This window comes from Acomys russatus, chromosome 1 (genome assembly GCF_903995435.1).
Source record: "Acomys russatus chromosome 1, mAcoRus1.1, whole genome shotgun sequence".
NCBI lineage: Eukaryota > Metazoa > Chordata > Mammalia > Rodentia > Muridae > Acomys > Acomys russatus.
The window spans coordinates 39242063-39260484 of NC_067137.1; positions in this window are offsets into that span (position 1 = coordinate 39242063).

Here is an 18422-nt window from a genome sequence, read left to right on the forward strand (position 1 = left end):
TGTGGCCGTGCTGAGATAGTACCTTGGGCAGAATTGCTTGCTGGGCTGGGCCAGAACCCGGGACTCTGGGGCCGAACTGTCTGCCGAGTCCAGTCTGCGTCTGAAGGCACCACCCGACCCAAATCCTGCCCAGAGTCCCCTCTCCCGCAGCAACTCCCACCGGACACCACACCAATCGCCTCCACCGGAAGGCTATGAGCTGCAAACCTCAGCCACCGCCGCTGGTGCCGCTGCTGCTGCCTCTGCCGCTGCCACTCTGATCTGAGAAAATCCACGCTCCTCCCGTGTGCAGAGGCACGCAGGTCCTCCGTACCCTGGTCCTTCCGAACTGTGGAGCACTCCCGCTGCCGTGCTCAGAAATCTGTGCAATTCCCTGAATTGTTCACTAGAGCCTCCAAACACGGTCCACACTGCTTGACGCCATCTTGGATGAATCTTGTGTCTAACATTTTCTACATATGTTCCTTTCATTCTATATGAACACTGTTTTTATGGCTAGGGACTGCTCTGGGCTTGAACACTAACAATGACTCCTTAGCCTCAGTGTACAGAGCTTGGCCCCATGGAGCCATTTGGATAATCAGCTCATTTCCAAGGTTATTATGTCATCTTTACACCTATAAACTTAACTGGGGAACCGGTGGAACATGAAATAGAACTACAAAGACCTCTTGAAGTATCATCATCCAGGGGTTGGCCCTGTGCTTCTACTTGGTTATTGTTTCTTTGTGTTTCATGCGGTTTCCAGGTTAGGGCAAGGGTCTTACCACATAGTCACATTCCAAGCTCTGTGCAAACATAGTGACAGATGTAACCACATACAACTTACCGACATGCCACCAAATTGTGAAGCTGGCAGCAGCATTGATCTTTGGGCAGACATCAGCGGTCAGAGGTGATGAGGAAAGAGTAAGGTGGAGCCTGTGTTCTCCTCCACAATGAACATGAGATCAGTAAGGCTGGCGGTGATCTGGAAGCCTGGGAGAAGATGTGCTTGTCAGCCTGGGCTGGAGAAGGCGGGCTTTGGCCTCTTCAGTGTCTAGGAAGATGTATGAAGTCTATACCTTTAGAAGGATCTAGAAATGTACTTCAAATTGGCACCAGTGAAAAGGCAAAGACCTGTTGCAGTGGAAATGGGGAAAATTGGCAAACACCTCAGCTGGAGTGCCAAGATGGGCTGTCACTCCTCAGATTAGGTTGCGTGGATAGCAAAATGGAAGGTATTTTGAAGAAATGGTTAAAGTTCTCAAGTCAGTTGTTTTTAATTAATCAACAGGGAGATAAAGTGGTTGGGGTGCTTCCCAGAGTTTTTCTGCTGCCTTAGCAATCCCAATGGGTGACTCATTCATTTAACACCTAGTAGTCTTGGTGAGCATGGTGGGCCTCAGATGGTACTCAGCTCCTCCAGATTGTGGCTAGCGGGACCACGCAGAGGCCTTGGTTGAGTTATATGCCAGACCTATGACCCACTATGAGATGATTGATGGTTCTTGTTTTAATTTACTAAATTTGTGGTGATTTTGTGTGCACCTTCAGAAAGCCAGGACTGGGAAGAACGGCTAACATGGTAGACGTCAAAAAGTGCTCACAAAGAAATCACTTAGACATTATGCCTGGAATTAAAATAATATTCTTGTCAGCTAAGAGATGAATAGACAGGAAAAATTCAGATGAGAGTAAATTAAAATAGCAATGACAAAAGGACAAAGTGATGTCTTTATCATCTGAAATTGTAAAATATGGAAATGCTCCTTATGCAACTTCTGGATCAAATAGAGAATTCAAAACATCGTTCAGTGTGTAAAAACAGCATTGAGGACATTATGCAGAAACACTTGAGAAATGTGTAGTTTACAAGCTCATAATCTTGTTTTTATTATTAAGACACAATGATAATAAACCACTTAGCTCAAATAACTAAGAAAACAATGCCAAATTTATAAAGAGGACAAAAGACACTTAAGACATACGCACCATTAACAAATTAGAAAATGAAACACGAAACACATAACTATCAGGAGTTGTCTCAGCAAAACAGTAATGTAAATAAAATGGATGGCTCTAATTAATTTCACAAAACAGAACATTAGATAACACCAGGATATGCTCACTAAGATACACACAAAATTTTGAATGGAAACATTTAATATTGGGGGGGAGGGTATGTTCATGTGTGTGCACACACATGTGAGCACAAGCAGCTACACATGTATATATAGGTGTGCATGTACATGCATCTGTCTATAAGTCCAGCAGTCAACTTTGGAAGTTGTTCCAAAGATGCTTCTATATCTTGACAGTGTCTTCCATTGGCTTAGAACTTGCTGAACGTCGAGGCTGGCACATTACCCCAGTCACCCTCTATCTCTGGTTTCCCAGCATGAGGATAAGTACATGACACCAAACCTGACTTCAGGCCCTCATGTCTGCAGGGCAAGCAGTTTACTGGCCAAACCGTCTCCCCCCCCCCCCTCCAAAGAAGTCAACACTTAAATACTTAAATGTGAATTTGAATAATCTGTGTGTCTCCTTAATAACATCTATGTTTTTTTTTCCCAATTGTATCTTTTGAGTAATCTCTCTGACTTAGTAAAAAGCAGCATCAAGACTTTCCCATTCTTCTGGGCATTGCAGTTTTTAATGACATTTTATTGTTTAATTCCAGAAGAAAATTGTGGCTGCCACTTTCTACCTGCCTTCTCCATCTCTCTCTGTTGACCCTCTCCTCCACTCCACCTCTCTTCTTTGTCCTCTCTCCTACTCTACCTCTCATTCACACCTCTTCCCCACTCCACCCCTACCTACCTTGTCCACCTCCCTCTTTTGTCCTTCTCTCCCAGATGCTGGGTATGAGGTTGCTCTCTTCCTGGGTAAACTGGGCTGTTTTATGGAGGAAGAAATCACAAATATTCAAATTGCATAAGACATAGTTACCCTGATCTCTGTCTATTGGTATGACTCACATAATGAAAGCTCATCTATCAAAGAACACTGGGGACATGTCATTGGCTATTGATGGAACTTTTAGCAGGCTAGGTACAAAGCAGGAGCCTTGATAGCACCAGCTCTGCTGGTGAAATATTTCTGGAGATTAGAAGAGGGAGAAACATTTACACTGGGAGCCTGGGTGGGTAACACGGCACATGGGAATAAGACCACTGGGAACCAGGGGTGGGAGGCTGCACAGACCAGGGTTCTTCGTGACATGTCTTTTACTCTTAGGTGTCCCTGTCTCATCTTTCACTTTTATTATATAATCCTCTGTTCTGGTCATATTAGGCTATTTGTAGATCCCCAAGTGCACCAGGTTTTCTCTGGTATGAACACCCCAAGTCCTTCTGAGTCATCTCTAGGATGCAGTTTCTTCTTACAGGGCAATTCCTTGGCCCCATCCAGAGTGGCCAGAGAAAAGAGTGGAAGCCAGCAGGTGAGGTGAGTCTGGGTGGCTCTACTGCTTACTCGGCTTCTTATGTAGACCCCGAAGGATCCAGCATCAGCACAATGTGAGAAGAGGAGAGTGTGGAACAGAGAGGAGCAGAGCTGGAAGAGACTCCTCCTCTCCTTAGTTCTCAGACCTGCAAGGTTCCATGCAGACAGTGGAAGACTTTTAGAGTTGCTGACTGTGACTCTTAATTATTGGAAATAATTACCTAGATCATAACAACCAATAAGAGATTGGAGAAGGAAACCAAGTTTTAAGATTTGGTTCCTCACCAAAATCAGTCTACTTCATAGACTGAGGACATCCTGTTTTAGGAGTAACTACTTATAGATATGCTGCTGGCCTGAGGACGTGGGCCCTGTGGTTTAAAAAAAGAAAAGAAAGAAAGAAAATATTCCCTGATGTTGAGCGTCTCCAACTAACGCTAAGGTTGGTAACAATAAAAGCAAAATACAACATGACTGACAAGGATGTAGTACTGACGCTGGCTTACTAAAACTCACTACTGAAAAAGATGGTGGAACCTGTAGTGCATTGGGTTATGATCATGCGTGGGCATGAGTCCATGCTGTGTCTGCTCACTTGTACTCTGGGAAGCAGGATGCCAGGTTGGATATTCACTGTGAGGTGAGGCATAGAGGCATCTGAAGGAGATGAGATGAGGGAAGAGACAAGTGCCAGACCCTTGAACACAGGGCAGGACAGAATGTTTTGCAGGAACGAAAAGAAAGGACAATCTATTCTGCTGGGCTCGCTATGGTGATGATGGGCAGCAGGGATGTGATTCTCAAGCAGTGTGGTGGGTTTGGGAGTCCCTGTGGAGACACACCTGGTTTTGATTGTATCATTAGGTAAGCTGTGCTCTGCAGCATTCATGCTGTCATCATGACTGCTATTTCCTGTCCTGATGTCCCCCATAATTCACGTGTCCAGCCTGAAGCATTATGCAGACCTCTGTGTGATGCAGACACTGGCATGGCTCCTCTTGTGAGAGTACAGAGAGAGGACCCTGCCTGATAGCTGCCCACTAAGCATAAGATAAATAACCAGCACACAGTGTGGCACAGGGAGGTCAATTGAGAATCATCATTACTTTAGCATTGCGACCCAGGGCAGATTCGGAAACAGGAAACCAAGAGTCAGGAAAGAAGTGACACTAAGCTCCCTGAGTCAGTGACATGTGGGGCTCTATTCATAACTTGTCAAGGCAAAGCTCAGGATCACTTCCAGCAGCCAGGGACAGCTTATCTGTGGCAGGGGTGAGAAATTTCACTTCTAACAAAGCTCTGCCCAGAAAGGGCTCTTATCTCTGTGGCCAGAAAGGGGATATTAGCGGCAGTGCCTGCTTCTTGCAAACTCTATTAGCCTCAGGTAATAGCTTTCCCTATGGCTTTCAGTACTCACTCAGCCCAAGAGACCCACTCTAAAGAAAGTTTCTCTGGAACCAAGCTGGATTTATGCTGAGAATCATGACCTCGTCAGGAGATTGCTATTGAATCACATATTTCTCAATGGATGTTATAAGGTGTGTCAGGTTTTCCCCATTCATGTTCGCTTTTATTGTAAAGTGAGAAATGCATACAAAGAGACATGTGTGTATCTTTATGATTTTTAATAAGGTTTTACTGTAATAACTATGGGAATTAATGAAACTTATGTTGCTTGCTGCTATGACAAAGATACCCGACTCTGACTTGAGCAACTTAAGGACTAACGGGCTGGCTTGGGTTCACAGTTTAAGGGTGCTAGTCCACTGTGATGTGGAAGGCACAGCTGTAAGAGCATGAGGCAACTGGTCACTACCTAGTCAGCAGTCAGGAGCAGAGAGAGATGCATGCTGGGGCTCAGTTCATCTTCTCCTTTTTATTTAGTCTGTGATCTCAGCTCATGGAATGGTGCTGCCCACGTGTAAGGTGTGTCTTTGCACTCCAATGGACACATCTAGAAATTCCCTCATAGGCATGTCCACAGTCATTCCGATCCAGTGGCCCTCAACCTTCCCAATGCTGTGACCCTTTGACACACTTCCTTGTGTTGTGACGACCCCCCCCATAACGTTATTTTCATTACTATGTTATGTAATTTTGATGCTGTTATGAATCATAATGTAGCCAGGTGTGGTGGCACACACTTTTAATCTCAGCACTCAGGAGGCAAAGGCAGGAGGATCTCTGTGGGTTCCAGGCCAGCTTGGTCTACAAAGCAAGTCCACATAACTAAAGCTACATAAAGAAACTTTGTATGAAAACAAGCAAACAAATGAATGAATCATAATGAAATATCTGAGTCTTAGGTGACTTTGTAAAAAGGTCATTTGACACCCCGCCCTCATGGGGTCACGATGCACAGGTTGAAAACCAATGTTCTAGGTGTGTCAAGATCATAGGATTGACCATCACACTTGAGGTGGCTTCAAAGGCTCTCTGAAACCCACAAGTTTGTGTATAAGATGTCTAAGTACTTTCCTGTTTTTCTTGAAGAAAGAAGTCTCTCTGCCTCTCCCTCTCTTCCTCTCTTCTCTTCTTCTTCTTCTTCTTCTTCTTCTTCTTCTTCTTCTTCTTCTTCTTCTTCTCTCTCTCTCTCTCTCTCTCTCTCTCTCTCTCTCTCTCTCTCTCTCTCTCTCTCTCTCTCATACTTTAACAACTAGTATCCCTCCAGGATACTAGTCCCTTGGACAGTGAAGAAAGCCTGGAAAAGGTGGGTAAGAGCCATATTTGCCTTGATGTTGAAACAAACAAGCAGAAGTCAGGAATGTTCCTCAAATAGCCCAGAGGGTAGAGGAAAAATTGAAATGAGGAAGGTTGAGCCTGAGATGAGGGAGTACCTACCTGTGATGGACAAGGATGGTCCTATGGTGCCACCACACACACAAAAAGGATTTTTGTGTCTAAAAGTAATAGAAAGGCAAGAAGGTTTGAGGACAGAAGTCACATGAGTGGCTTTCCAGAAGGATTCCACTGACTGCCATGTGGAGAAAGGTATAGATGGAAGCAGCTAGCAGACACTTAGCAACTGAGCAGAAGGCAACCACAGCAACAGAAGAGAAATGATAGAATTTAAGGCATAGTTGGAGCTGGAGAGATCTGCTGTGGCCATGTTCTGGCTGTTACATAGAACTTCTACAGTCTTTAGTGGCTCGGTCATGGTACCGTTTTCTTCATTTTTCATCTATTTATCTATCTATTATATATCAACCATATACATATCAATTTATTCTTCCCTCTATTCATCTATCTCTATATATAAATGTATATATCATTTATGTGTCTATCATCTATCTATCATCTATCTATCTATCTTCTATCTAATCTATCATTTATCTATTTATTTGGTATTTGATTTTGTCTTTCTAAAAAGTGACTGTTACTCACTAGTTCATTCACACACTCACTCACTCACAAGTCATACATTTGTTCACACAATCACCCACCCACCCACCCACCCACCTACTCACTCACTCACTAACTTACTCACCTACATACACACTCACTTATTCAATCATGTACTCACTCACGCACCCACGTAATCCCCATCTTCCAGGAAGAGCAATTTCCCTGGTTCATCAAATGCAGAATTGGATAAGAGCAGAGAGGTAGAAAACTACCAGTGCTCTATAAGACCAAAAAACAAGAGCAGTGAGCAGATGGCCATGCTAGATACCTTCTGTTTGCCTTCTAGATCCCTATGCTGCCTCCTGCCTCTAGTCACCACACCCCAGGACCCTCACTCACAATGCTTTATTTTGAACGTGGATATTGAGAAACAACAGTTTGATTCTGGGGGAAGAAAAGGGGGTAGAGTTAATAGTTCATTCTCCTTTCTCTCCAGTGTCTTTGCCAGGTCCAGGGACAAGCTGCACTCCTTGGCTCCCCTAAGCCACAGCCCATCTGGAGGTGCCCTTGGACTGCTGACCTACAACATGAAGGCAGCAAGAGTTGCAAATATCAAGGGTTTTAATGTTTTCCATTCTTGGGAACTGTTCCTATAATTACCTGCATCTAGTCTGTTTCTTAATCAACAAAGTTTATTAAATTCACGAGGGTTATCTGATCTGGCAATGTCCTCTGCTTCCTGCAGGAGCCTTGAGGGAGACAGATGTTTGCTTTTAGATGCTCAGAGGGTGTTAGGAACCAAAGGGGAGGGGATTTAAGTATTCTCTAAGTAAAACATAATTAACAAGCAATAAAATTAATTGATTTTTAAGTATACAATTTGTTTAGTGTTGACACATGTAAATCATCATGCTAACAGCTGTACAGTCAAGCTGTAGAAGCTTGCTTTAACATGAGACTCACTGAAGCCTTCTTAACACTGCCCTTTGGTCAAACAGCTCCCAACACACTCCTCTCCCTGCTCCTGTGAAGTTTGGTCAGCATTCCCCCTTCAGCAGTATGCCCTCTGTAGGCTGTCCCAGCTGACTGAAAGGGACTAGGCTCCAGATCCTTTAAGTAGGAAGACTTGGCATCTACCAGGAGAAATTCAAATACTTTAGCCATTCCAAAGCTAGGCTCCCTGAATAATATGACTATTCACAGTTGCTGAGAGGCAGGCCAGGAGGCAGGATGAGAACAGAAAACTAGATTAGAACTGCGTGGAAGAAAGTTTTTAGCTGGAGATGGAGACTTGAGGTGGTTAATAGGAAAGTCGGTCTGTGATGTACTCATGAACTCACAGTGGCTGTGGTTATTTGCTTAAGATCTGCATAAAATTAAGCCTGTCAACATTCTAACATGGAGCGGGAAGGGGTTCATGAGACCCCACCCCTGAGGAGACATGGACCGTCTGTGGCTTCTGGTAGAGAAAGAGTAAGTTGTCTTTAAGGGAATGGCTCTGGAAGGTTGGCTCTGCTCCAGTGGGAGCCTCACAGCCAGGAGTATAAAGGCAGCACCAATGTATATTTTTTTTAAAGGTCAAAGTTTGGGGTGAATGAATAGGAATGAGTCTGGAAGGAGTTAGGGAAGACATAATGCATTAAAACGCATTCTATAAAATTCTCAAGGAATTAATAAAAAGTTGGTCCATACAAACCAAGAATTTAATAGTGGGCTCTGGTATACTTTTCCTGTGTTAATAATGGCTGTTCATGGGCCAATGATATGGATCAGTTGCCAAGGCCCATGATCTGAGTTCAGTCTCAGGGACCAACATGGAGAAAACTGTCTTCTGACATTCACTCATGTGCTATGGCATGCACATGAACACACACACACACACACACACACACACACACACACACATACACACACACACAAATATAGCAATTAAAAGAACTCACATGGCTACTCATAATAGTTTGTGTATTGTTTTGAGACTTCAGGTCAGTTACTGTACATAGCTAATCTTCACCTGGAGGAAGCCGTATGCATGTAGTCCATGGAACAAGTGAGGCACACTGACCTACAGTAAGGTATTCTTATCATTATTAATTAATACTGCATGTGTTCTTAAAGGGGTTTTCTCCTTGTCTTCTCTATCCTGGAATACATTTTTGCATCTTGTATCATTTTCATAGCATCACTAAGTTTTTATTTGCTTCTGTGTAAAAAAAAAAAATTGGAGTATTCACTGTTGGAAATTTCAATAAGACTGACAAAATTCTCATCAGTGGCTTGCAAATCTGTTGTTGCCACCCTTCCTGAGACAAAGGGTTCCTAAAGTCTTTTGACTTTAGGGTCAAGGCTACATCTTCATAGAAGTCTTCAGTGCACAACTCCACATCTTTTCTTGAATGGGTTAATCTTTTTAGACACTCCCTTCTTGACTTACTATTTATTTGACAACAAAGTTCTTAAACCTGAAGGAGGGAATTCTGAAGAGCCAAGGATGTATTTATGTTGTCATAAATACAAGTTTTTACTGAAATTATATTTAATAACATAAAATTTAGTGCACCATTTTTGCGTTGGAAAAGAAGAAAACAAGAGGAACAGTTATCAAAGCATGCGAACCCTCTGCTTCAACAGCTTCCGGCTGTGGCTATAATGACTTGGTGTGAAATGAGATTTAAGAATGCAGGTGTGTTCATATTCACAGTGTTCTGGGAGAATGGCCGTGCACACTTGACATCCAAATGCTAATATCTGTTGAGCCCTTCACATTCCAGAGACTTGTTTTGGATAATGAATTATGTTGTCAACCCTGCATAATGTTAGTATCCTGCACCTAGTCAAGCCTGGGACTCCTCTGGGTGAGGACAGGGTCCTTCCTGTTGTTCTCAGAGGTATTGGAGGGTTTATAGTAAGGCCTGATTTCATGGAAAATGCAGATACAGGAGAGGTAAATAAATCATTCCTGACCAGGGGCAACATGCGTTTCCAAAGGAGAAACCTGGGAAGAGATGAACTGTCTCCTTATAGACATTGACTTCAGGGGACTCAGCATTTGTACTGATCTGCAGATAGCTATGTAGAGACTGATCCGCAGAGAACTCTGTGGAGATGCTGTATGGCAGAGGAGTTGTGGCTTTGGTGGCCTGGACAGCTGCAGGGAAAAAGAAACACAGGCAATGCCTGTCGCTCTTAGTTGAGTGACTTCTGGGATCGATAAAGCCTTTCTAGGGATCTTTGAAATGGGAAGAATAATATCCACTGTATTATCCAAGTCTCTCAAGAATAGCAGAATCAATAGAAGACAGAGGAAGAGGTAAGTAGGTAAGTGATGGATGGATGGATGGATGGACAGAGTCATATAATATACAGATGGATAGATGGACACACACACACACACACACACACACACACACACACACACACACACACACACACACAGTATAGGGAACTGGCCTGTGCCATGATAAGCTGGAAACTCAGGCAAGCTGACAGTTCTAAGAGGTGAGTTTTCAATTTAGTCCAAAGGTGGTTTGAATATATTTAATGGCTTCTGTATTTTAATTTCAATACTTGGTCCCTAGTTGGTGGAACCATTTGAGAAGGATTAGAAGGATTAGGAGGCATGGCCTTGTTGAAAGAAGAATGTCACTGGGGGTTAGGCTTTGAGGCTTCCAAAGCCCATGCCAGGCCCAGTGTTCCCTCTTATCCCTACCATCTGTTTGCAGATCATAATGCAAAGCTCTTAGCTACTAAATCCAGTACCATGCCTGTCTATTTCCCACCATAATGATCACAGACCAACGCTCTAAAACTGTAAGCAAACCTCCAAATGCATGCTTTCTGTTATAGGGGTGGCTTTGGTCATGATGCCTTTCATAAGAATAGAATAGTAACTAAGATAGCATAGACAGACCAGTGTTCCAACTCAGGCCTTGAGGTGGGAGGAGTCCTTTGTATTCAGCCTCTCTGCCCTGAGTAGAGGATAGCCATCTGCTTTTCGCATTCCATCATCCCAAACCTTAATCTAGCCTAGAGGGATCCTCACAGACACATCCGTAGTGAAGCTTGTGTAAGTCTGGGAATATCCTGTACCCCAGTCAACCCAGTTCATATAATCAACGTGCACACTGACCTGACAGGACTGCTGTGGGAATTATGAGTGGGAAGGATGCATATGCAGGGAGGTATCCTCAGAATGTGCTTGCTTCAGTTATATAGAAGGGAAAGGACTGAGTATCTGTAGACTCTGCACACTGCCTGAAGCTTCAAAGCAAGTTATGTAATCATCATGAGCCTCTCTGGCAATGTCATTGCTTTTCTCTTAAGTGTGTGTCCAGCTCAGTGCGGGCGAGTTAGATCTTCATCAGCATATTTAGTTGCTTTGTGGAAAAAAGGATTTGAACATGCAAGTTTGACCTTTATTTGTTTATATTTTTGTTCTAAAAACACATGCTGTTTCCTAATTTCATTCCAATCATCCTGGTGCAACAAGTTCAGCCAAGATTTGGACAGAATCTCATTATTTGCTGCTGAGGAGAAGTAGAAACTACATGCACAGGAAGCTCCTCACTCAGGAAAGTCTGGGAAGTGTGAGTGCCTGTCCTCTGGGGTGATTCCAAGGCCTCTCCTATAGGACTACCACAGAAGTGCCACCCGTGGCCACCAAAGGCAACTGTGATGAAACAGCAAAATGGATTGCACGTACAGTCAAGTGCAGGGACAGTATACCACTCCTGATCTGCGAGGATACTTGTCTTCTCTGTAGGCACAGTGAAAATGAAGTCATGAACTTCATTCTACGTTATGAAGACCTGTGTCAACTGACCAGAATGTCGGCGTCCCAGGAGCTCTTAGTTTAAAGAGGCTCAACTCTGGTGATAGTGTTGACTCATCTCCCCAGGTTGATCATCTGTTACTGGGTGTCAGGATAGCTTCCAAATATTCTACTCACCTGTATGCTCATGGGTATGGTCCCGAGGGAAACTAGGTCAGCATACCACAGACCTCATGAATGAGAAGACATGAGGGCTCCAACATGCTAGAGACATGGACATACAGGGCTCTGCTCTGTTTGCCCTGACTGTGCCACTTGTAAACTTGATCCTGCCCAACAATGGTATACTTAATTAGCTGAGTCTTGGACAAACAAGCACTATGAGATCTCAGTTGCCAGTAGTAAGCACCTACTCTTCCCTAGTAGAAGGAAGCTGAAGGCAACCATTTGTGCCTCTCGCTGAGCCTGCTGCCACCATGAGGACTGTCTTTTGTGATAGAAGAAGAGCAAGTTAGCATGCAAGGAGCAAGTCTTTGGCTCTGGTTGTGCCATGTTTTGCAACCAAAACTGGGCTCAGTGGTAGTTCTCTGATTCCCAGCATTTCTGTCTCCTCCTCTCTTGTTGGTGGAGTAAGATCCAGACAAATCTGTTTCTTCTCATCTCCTCTGATTCCCTACTCTGTTTTTGCTCTATAAGAAATCTTGGCATGAGCCAGGCGAGGTGGTGCACGCTAGCAATCTCAGCACTCAGGGAGGCAGAGACAGGTGGATCTCTGAGTTCGAGGCCAGCCTGGTCCAGAATAGCCAAGGCTACACAGAGAAATGCTGTCTCAAAAAAACAAAACAAAAAAATAATAATAAAGAAAAAAAGAAGAGAGAGAGAGAGAGAGAGAGAGAGAGAGAGAGAGAGAGAGAGAGAAAGGAGAGAAACAAAAAAAGAAAGAAAATCTAGGCATGGGCAGTATAAACCAGACCTTTCAGAATTAACATTTCATTGATACTAGTGCATGTATTAATGAAAATAGTCAGTACTAAATATTATTAACTCCACTCACAAGACCCACTATGAATCTAGCTGGCTACTTATTGTTATTTCCCTTAGCAATTTGTTGTCAGTGATTATCTATCCATATTCATAGATTATGACATGCAAGGTATACGGGATTCAGGTGACATTGTTATTCAAAAGAATATGTCAGCATAAAACATTGAATCTGTATTAGTGACATGACATGATAAGACTTTCACTAGCAGCACATCTCAAAAATCAGTCTTCAACACTTGGATACGGAACACACAATGTAGGTGCTTCCTCTATTCTGTGACCACAGACATAGTAGAGCGAAGAGTCGCACAGAGGTGCCCTCTGTCTTCTGCATGTCTTTCTGCCTAATCTCCATTGGGAAAATAATCTCTAAGTGCCTGGGTTAAAGTCTACTTTCATCATCAAAATTCCACTACACATAACTATCTACTGACATGGACACGAGACCACAAGAGTTAATAAAGCACAAGGAACCCTGAACTTAAGCACTACAGCCCCACAGCTGGATAGCCTGGCTACTGTATTCTTTGGCTTCCTGAACAAACTGAATTTCCTTTCTAGGAAACATTTGCCCAGGGACATGAAGTTACATGACATTTTAGAGCTTATATTAGACAATTTCTTAAAATCTATTTCTCTGGAGAATAGAGCAGCTGGGTAATTATCACTACCTTCTCCTTGGTTCAGATTATATAGCTATACCCACCTGCCTTTATTAGGGTTATTATTGCTGTGATGAAACACTATGACCAAAGCAACTTGGGGAGGAAAGGGCTTAATAGGATTATACTTCCACATTACTCTTTATCATCAAAAGAAGTCAGCACAAGAACTCATGCTGGACAGAAACCTGGAAGCAGGAGGTGATGCAGAGGCCGTGGAGGGGCACTGCTTACTGGCTTGCTCAGTCTGCTTTCTTATAGAACCCAGGACCATCAGGCTTGACATGGTACCACCTGCAACAGGCTGGGCTCTCCCCCATCAATCACTAATTTTAAAAATGCTCTACACCTGAATCTTATGGAGGCATTTTCTCAGCTGAGATTTCCTCCGTTCAGATAACTCTAGCTTATGTCAAGTTGATATAAAACTGTCTAGAATGCCACAAAACTAGTCTTGTATCTTTTTACCCAAACAGCTACTGACTCTTCAAGAGTTCCTCCCATTTTACCCTTGCTGATTCCACTCACCCTAAACTGCTCTGAATATTCTTTACCTCATCCCACTGACCATTACTAAAAGATGATTTTTAAAATAGAATCCTACACAAGTCTCCTGGTGCTACACAGACCTTATTATGTAGGGTTGGTGCCCTACCCAACTAGCAATCCATTCTGTTAATAGAGGTGGTCTTTGGAGAAGATAGCAATTAATATTTTTATATTTAAGGTAAAGAATTCATAAACAGAATTGACATCCATATGTCAATAGCAGTTTACAATCTGAACATCAGTTTCCTGGTATGCTAATAGTTCTCTGCTATACATAAAATTACCAAAGCTTAATATGCAAAACCAGCAGGGAGTCTGGTTAGCAATGTAGACTTCTGGACCCACCTGGATGGATTCTGCTTCCTTCTGTCTGGGAAGGCAGTCAAGAATTTCCCATTCTTGCTATGCAGGTAACTGCCACAGATGGTCCACAGATGATATTGGAGAAACAGTAACCTAGACCCACATGGTTGTTTGCAGCCACAGACCATAATAAAGATTTTAATATTATCTGTTGTCTTACCTTGGGCTGCTATAACAAAGTACCAGAGACAGGATGGCTTATAAACAACAGAAGTTTCTTTCTTATAGTTCTGGAGTTAGGCAAGTCCAAGATCACAGTCTTTTCATGTTGGATTCAGGTGAAGACCCTCTTGTAGGTTTGCAATGGCTGATCTATTGCATCCTCCTATGTCATCAACAGGATGGGAGTGGTCATTTGTAAAGGCACTGATCTCCTTCATGAGTCATCTACCATGTGACCTGATTATTTCCCAGGGGTCCCACATCCTGACACCATCTAATTGGAGGTAAAGATTCCAACACATGTGTCAGGAAGGGACATAGACATTCAGTCCATCATGATGGAGGAGAAGATATGAATATGCTATCTAGTTTGTCAAAATCTGATTCCATCTGATTCAGCTGCAGAGTAAGACCTACAGATCTACACATGTCAACTCATCTGAAAACAAAGCAAAACAAAACAATTTTTCACTAAATGGATAACAGGAAGTTACAATTCCAGTGTTTCTGGTGGGGCGTAGAGTAAGGATCATAAGCTAGAAGATCACATCCACAAAACTATTTCTGGGCTGGTGAGAGGTCTGTCAAACCTGTTAGCTTAACATACGTGTTACACAGTGGTTACTGCCGAGCTTGATGAATTAAGCTCAATCTGCAGAACACACATACTAGAAGAAGAGAATTGACTCCGACAGGAATTTTGTGCTGTGTGCACAACACACACACACACACACACACACACACACACACACACACTTTCCTCTTTGAGTTTCTCCCAGGTAGGTACTCTGTTTTGCCTTGTGCTATAATTTAAGAAAGGCACTGTGGTGTTGCCTGCAGCTCCTTGCACGTTTCCTGTTCAGTGACCAATGCCTCTACATTCTATTCAGTCCACTCACTGGGCCTGCTTCCTGATGTCCACAGGCCTGCCATCATTTACTGTTCGCAGGCTCTGCGTACTGGACTCCCCACAGCCATGCCTCCACACCTTTCTGGCACTACTCATTCTGTCGCACTGGCTGCTTTCTTCTCAGAGAGTGTCTTAGTCTTAGATCTAAGGCACCTCTTGGTTTGAGAAAGTTTTAAGTGGATCACCCACCTTGGCCCACCCCCCATGCTATAGATGCCCTCTGTTAGAAATCAGGTGCTCCCCGAGCCTGTCCTCAGGGACTCAGCACCAGAAGCGGTGTTATTCTAGTCACCAACCATTTGAAAGATCCCTGCCATCCCAGATCAATCTCCTTTTTCCTCTCTGTCTCACAGTCTGTCTATCTCTGTCTCTGTCCCTGTCTCTCTCTGTCTCTGTCTCTGTCTCTGTCTCTCTCTCTCTGTCTCTCTCTCTCTGTCTCTCTCTCTCTGTCTCTCTCTCTCTCTCTCTCTCTCTCTCTCTGAGGCAAAGCTCACCATTCTGAACATAGGTTGTGTTCAACACCTCCTAGGACATTAAGCTCTACCTTCTTCTGGATCCCATGTTAGGGAGCTCTTTAACAGTATCTTCTACAGTCATGCAGCTGATGTCTGTGTAGACTTCATTCATCTCGCCTTCATTTGAAAATATAAGAGTGAGTTTTGTGTTGTGGTCACTCAGATTGAGCAAGAAGCCCAGCGCAGGGCTAGTTCTGTATGTATTGAACCTCGTCTCTGTGGCATTGAGTATGGAACTTCCTTTCAATAATTTGAGAGCTCTACATTCCAGTCTATGCCTTCAGAGTGGCATAGAGCTCCAAGCCCTATGTGGTATGTATATGCCAGGCTGTTTTCTGAGTCCTTGAGGAAGTCCCTCTTTCATATCTGTAAACAGCTTGGTAGAGATATATTTGTTTAACTTAACATTCAGACACTAGTTGATAAGACAGTTCAGACTTCTTGGTCATTTCCTGTAAGGCTGACCCTGACATAACTCACATACTGGGAACTTTATGAATATTCTCTCCATGGTGGGGTGCAGAGGCAGTGAGAAACGGGGGGGTTTGCAGCAGAGGGAACCTGTCCACCATGCCTAGCACAAAAACCATTTCAAAGATGTTTTGTTACGTAAAATGTATTATTGTTCTGCCTGTGGAAATTATCAAATATTGCAGCTTATGTTTTCCTAAGTAGTACACCACTTTACATTACATATTTGCAATTTTCCAATTTATTTAACAAATAAAGGTGTTTCTTAACTCCTCCTTTAGCCAATGTTAGCATATCTGCATACCTGAGGTACTTTTTGTTTTGTTTCTGTGGCTCTTACTGTGATTTCCTTTTGATGTATCTTGGAATCCTGCCAGCATTTCTTCTGCCCCTGCCATTCCAAATGACACTACCTCATCTATATTTTGTTTACATTTTACAGGACTCAAACTTTAGGATTTGAAGAGGAAATCTGTCCTTGGATTTTTCTTCCACACCATTTTTCCTAGCTGTCAGGATAAAAACAAAACAAGATGAAGCATGCTTACATATAGAGAACTTTGAAGTGTTACTTGGTGCCTTAAAAAAAAATCAGGAAGCAGCCCACCAGGGAACTGCTTTCACCTTGAAGGCATGTCTTTGTCCTGTGGCAGATGTCTTTCTAAGTTAAGCCCCTGGGTCCCTGATTTGATGAATATGCTGGGTGTCTTTAAATGTCATTATGCACTGCATCCCCCAGCACCTATTTTAGTAGGCACAGCAAATGCCTACCAGCCTCAGCATCCTGCCATATTTGCTGTAATCTGAATTCAGTATAATATACATGTAAAGTTATATATACCATGGACCAGTAACAACCAAGTACCTTAAATTTCTTTTTAAAATCATTGACCATGGGAGCAGAACTCATTTATTCAGCAAATACTTGCTAAATTCCTATAATAGGATACCAGCTATTAGATTTGGGTTTAGTGGAAACCAAAATCAGATACATTCCCACTCTTGTGAAAAACCTTAAGAAAGAGATACACTAATGGAACATCCTCAAATGAAGTAAGATGGCGAATTCTTGGTGAGCAGATGAAGTAGGCAGCGAATGAGATCCAGATAGCATCATGTTTGAATTAAGATGTTCATAGGATGTAACTAAATGAAGCATTGTGAGCCTCTGTGCATATCATTACAGGCAAGGAGTGGGACTAGGCAAGAAAGAGGCGAATGTTCATTGCAGCTCAAAGGGCTAAATCAGGCAAGAAAGAACCATGAGAAATCTAGTGCTTGTGAGAACAGAAGACATGAGGTCATGAGAGAGTCAATGTGTAGAACCAAAGGAGGTGCTGGAGCATCATGCTAACACCCTCAGCCTTCCCAAGAGGGTGTGACCTACTGTGACCTCATGTGCATTAAGAATCATGTGTCTTACGTGTGGCCAGTTGTGAGTCTAGAGATGGTACGGAGAGCCTTGTACATGTTGGACATTCCACCATGGGTCTGAGGATGAACCTTTCACTCTAGCTCTTGTGTAAAAGATGGAGCAGAGGAGTTAGCTGTAGGTATGGGGAGGCTAGTTAGAAGTTTGTCACAAAAGATGAGACGTGGGTTAGATTAAACCAGTGTTACATTTTTCTCTTTATTTCTGAGAATTTCATATATGAATACATTGAAATTTATCTATCTCCCGTTTCCCCTGGAGCACATCACATTTCTCCCCCAATACTCCTCAACTACATGTCTTTCCTTTTTGCTTTTTCTTTCTTAATAATGCACTAAGTCCAGTTAGTGCTGTTCATATGCACATATTTTGTGGGGCTTTCCACTGAAACATAGGAAACCTATCAGTAGCCAAGCCATATTCTCAATATTAATCATGTGTTTCCCTGAATGTGGTGGTTTGAAAGAAAATGATCCCATGGGCTCACAGGGAGTGGCATTATAGGAGATGTGGCCTTGTTGGAGGAGGTGTGTCACCCAGGGTAGGCTTTGAAGTCTCAGCCTGGCCAATGTGGCAGTCTCCTCCTGTTGCCTGCAAGTCAGTATGTATAACTCTCAGCTCCTTCTCCAGCACAGTTTCTGCCTGTGTGCTGCTATGTTTCTTGCCATGATGATAATGGTCTAAGCCTCTGGAACTAGAAGCCAGCCTCAGTTAAATGTTTTCCTTTATAAGAGTTGCTGTGGTCATGGTTCACAAGACATATAGCAAG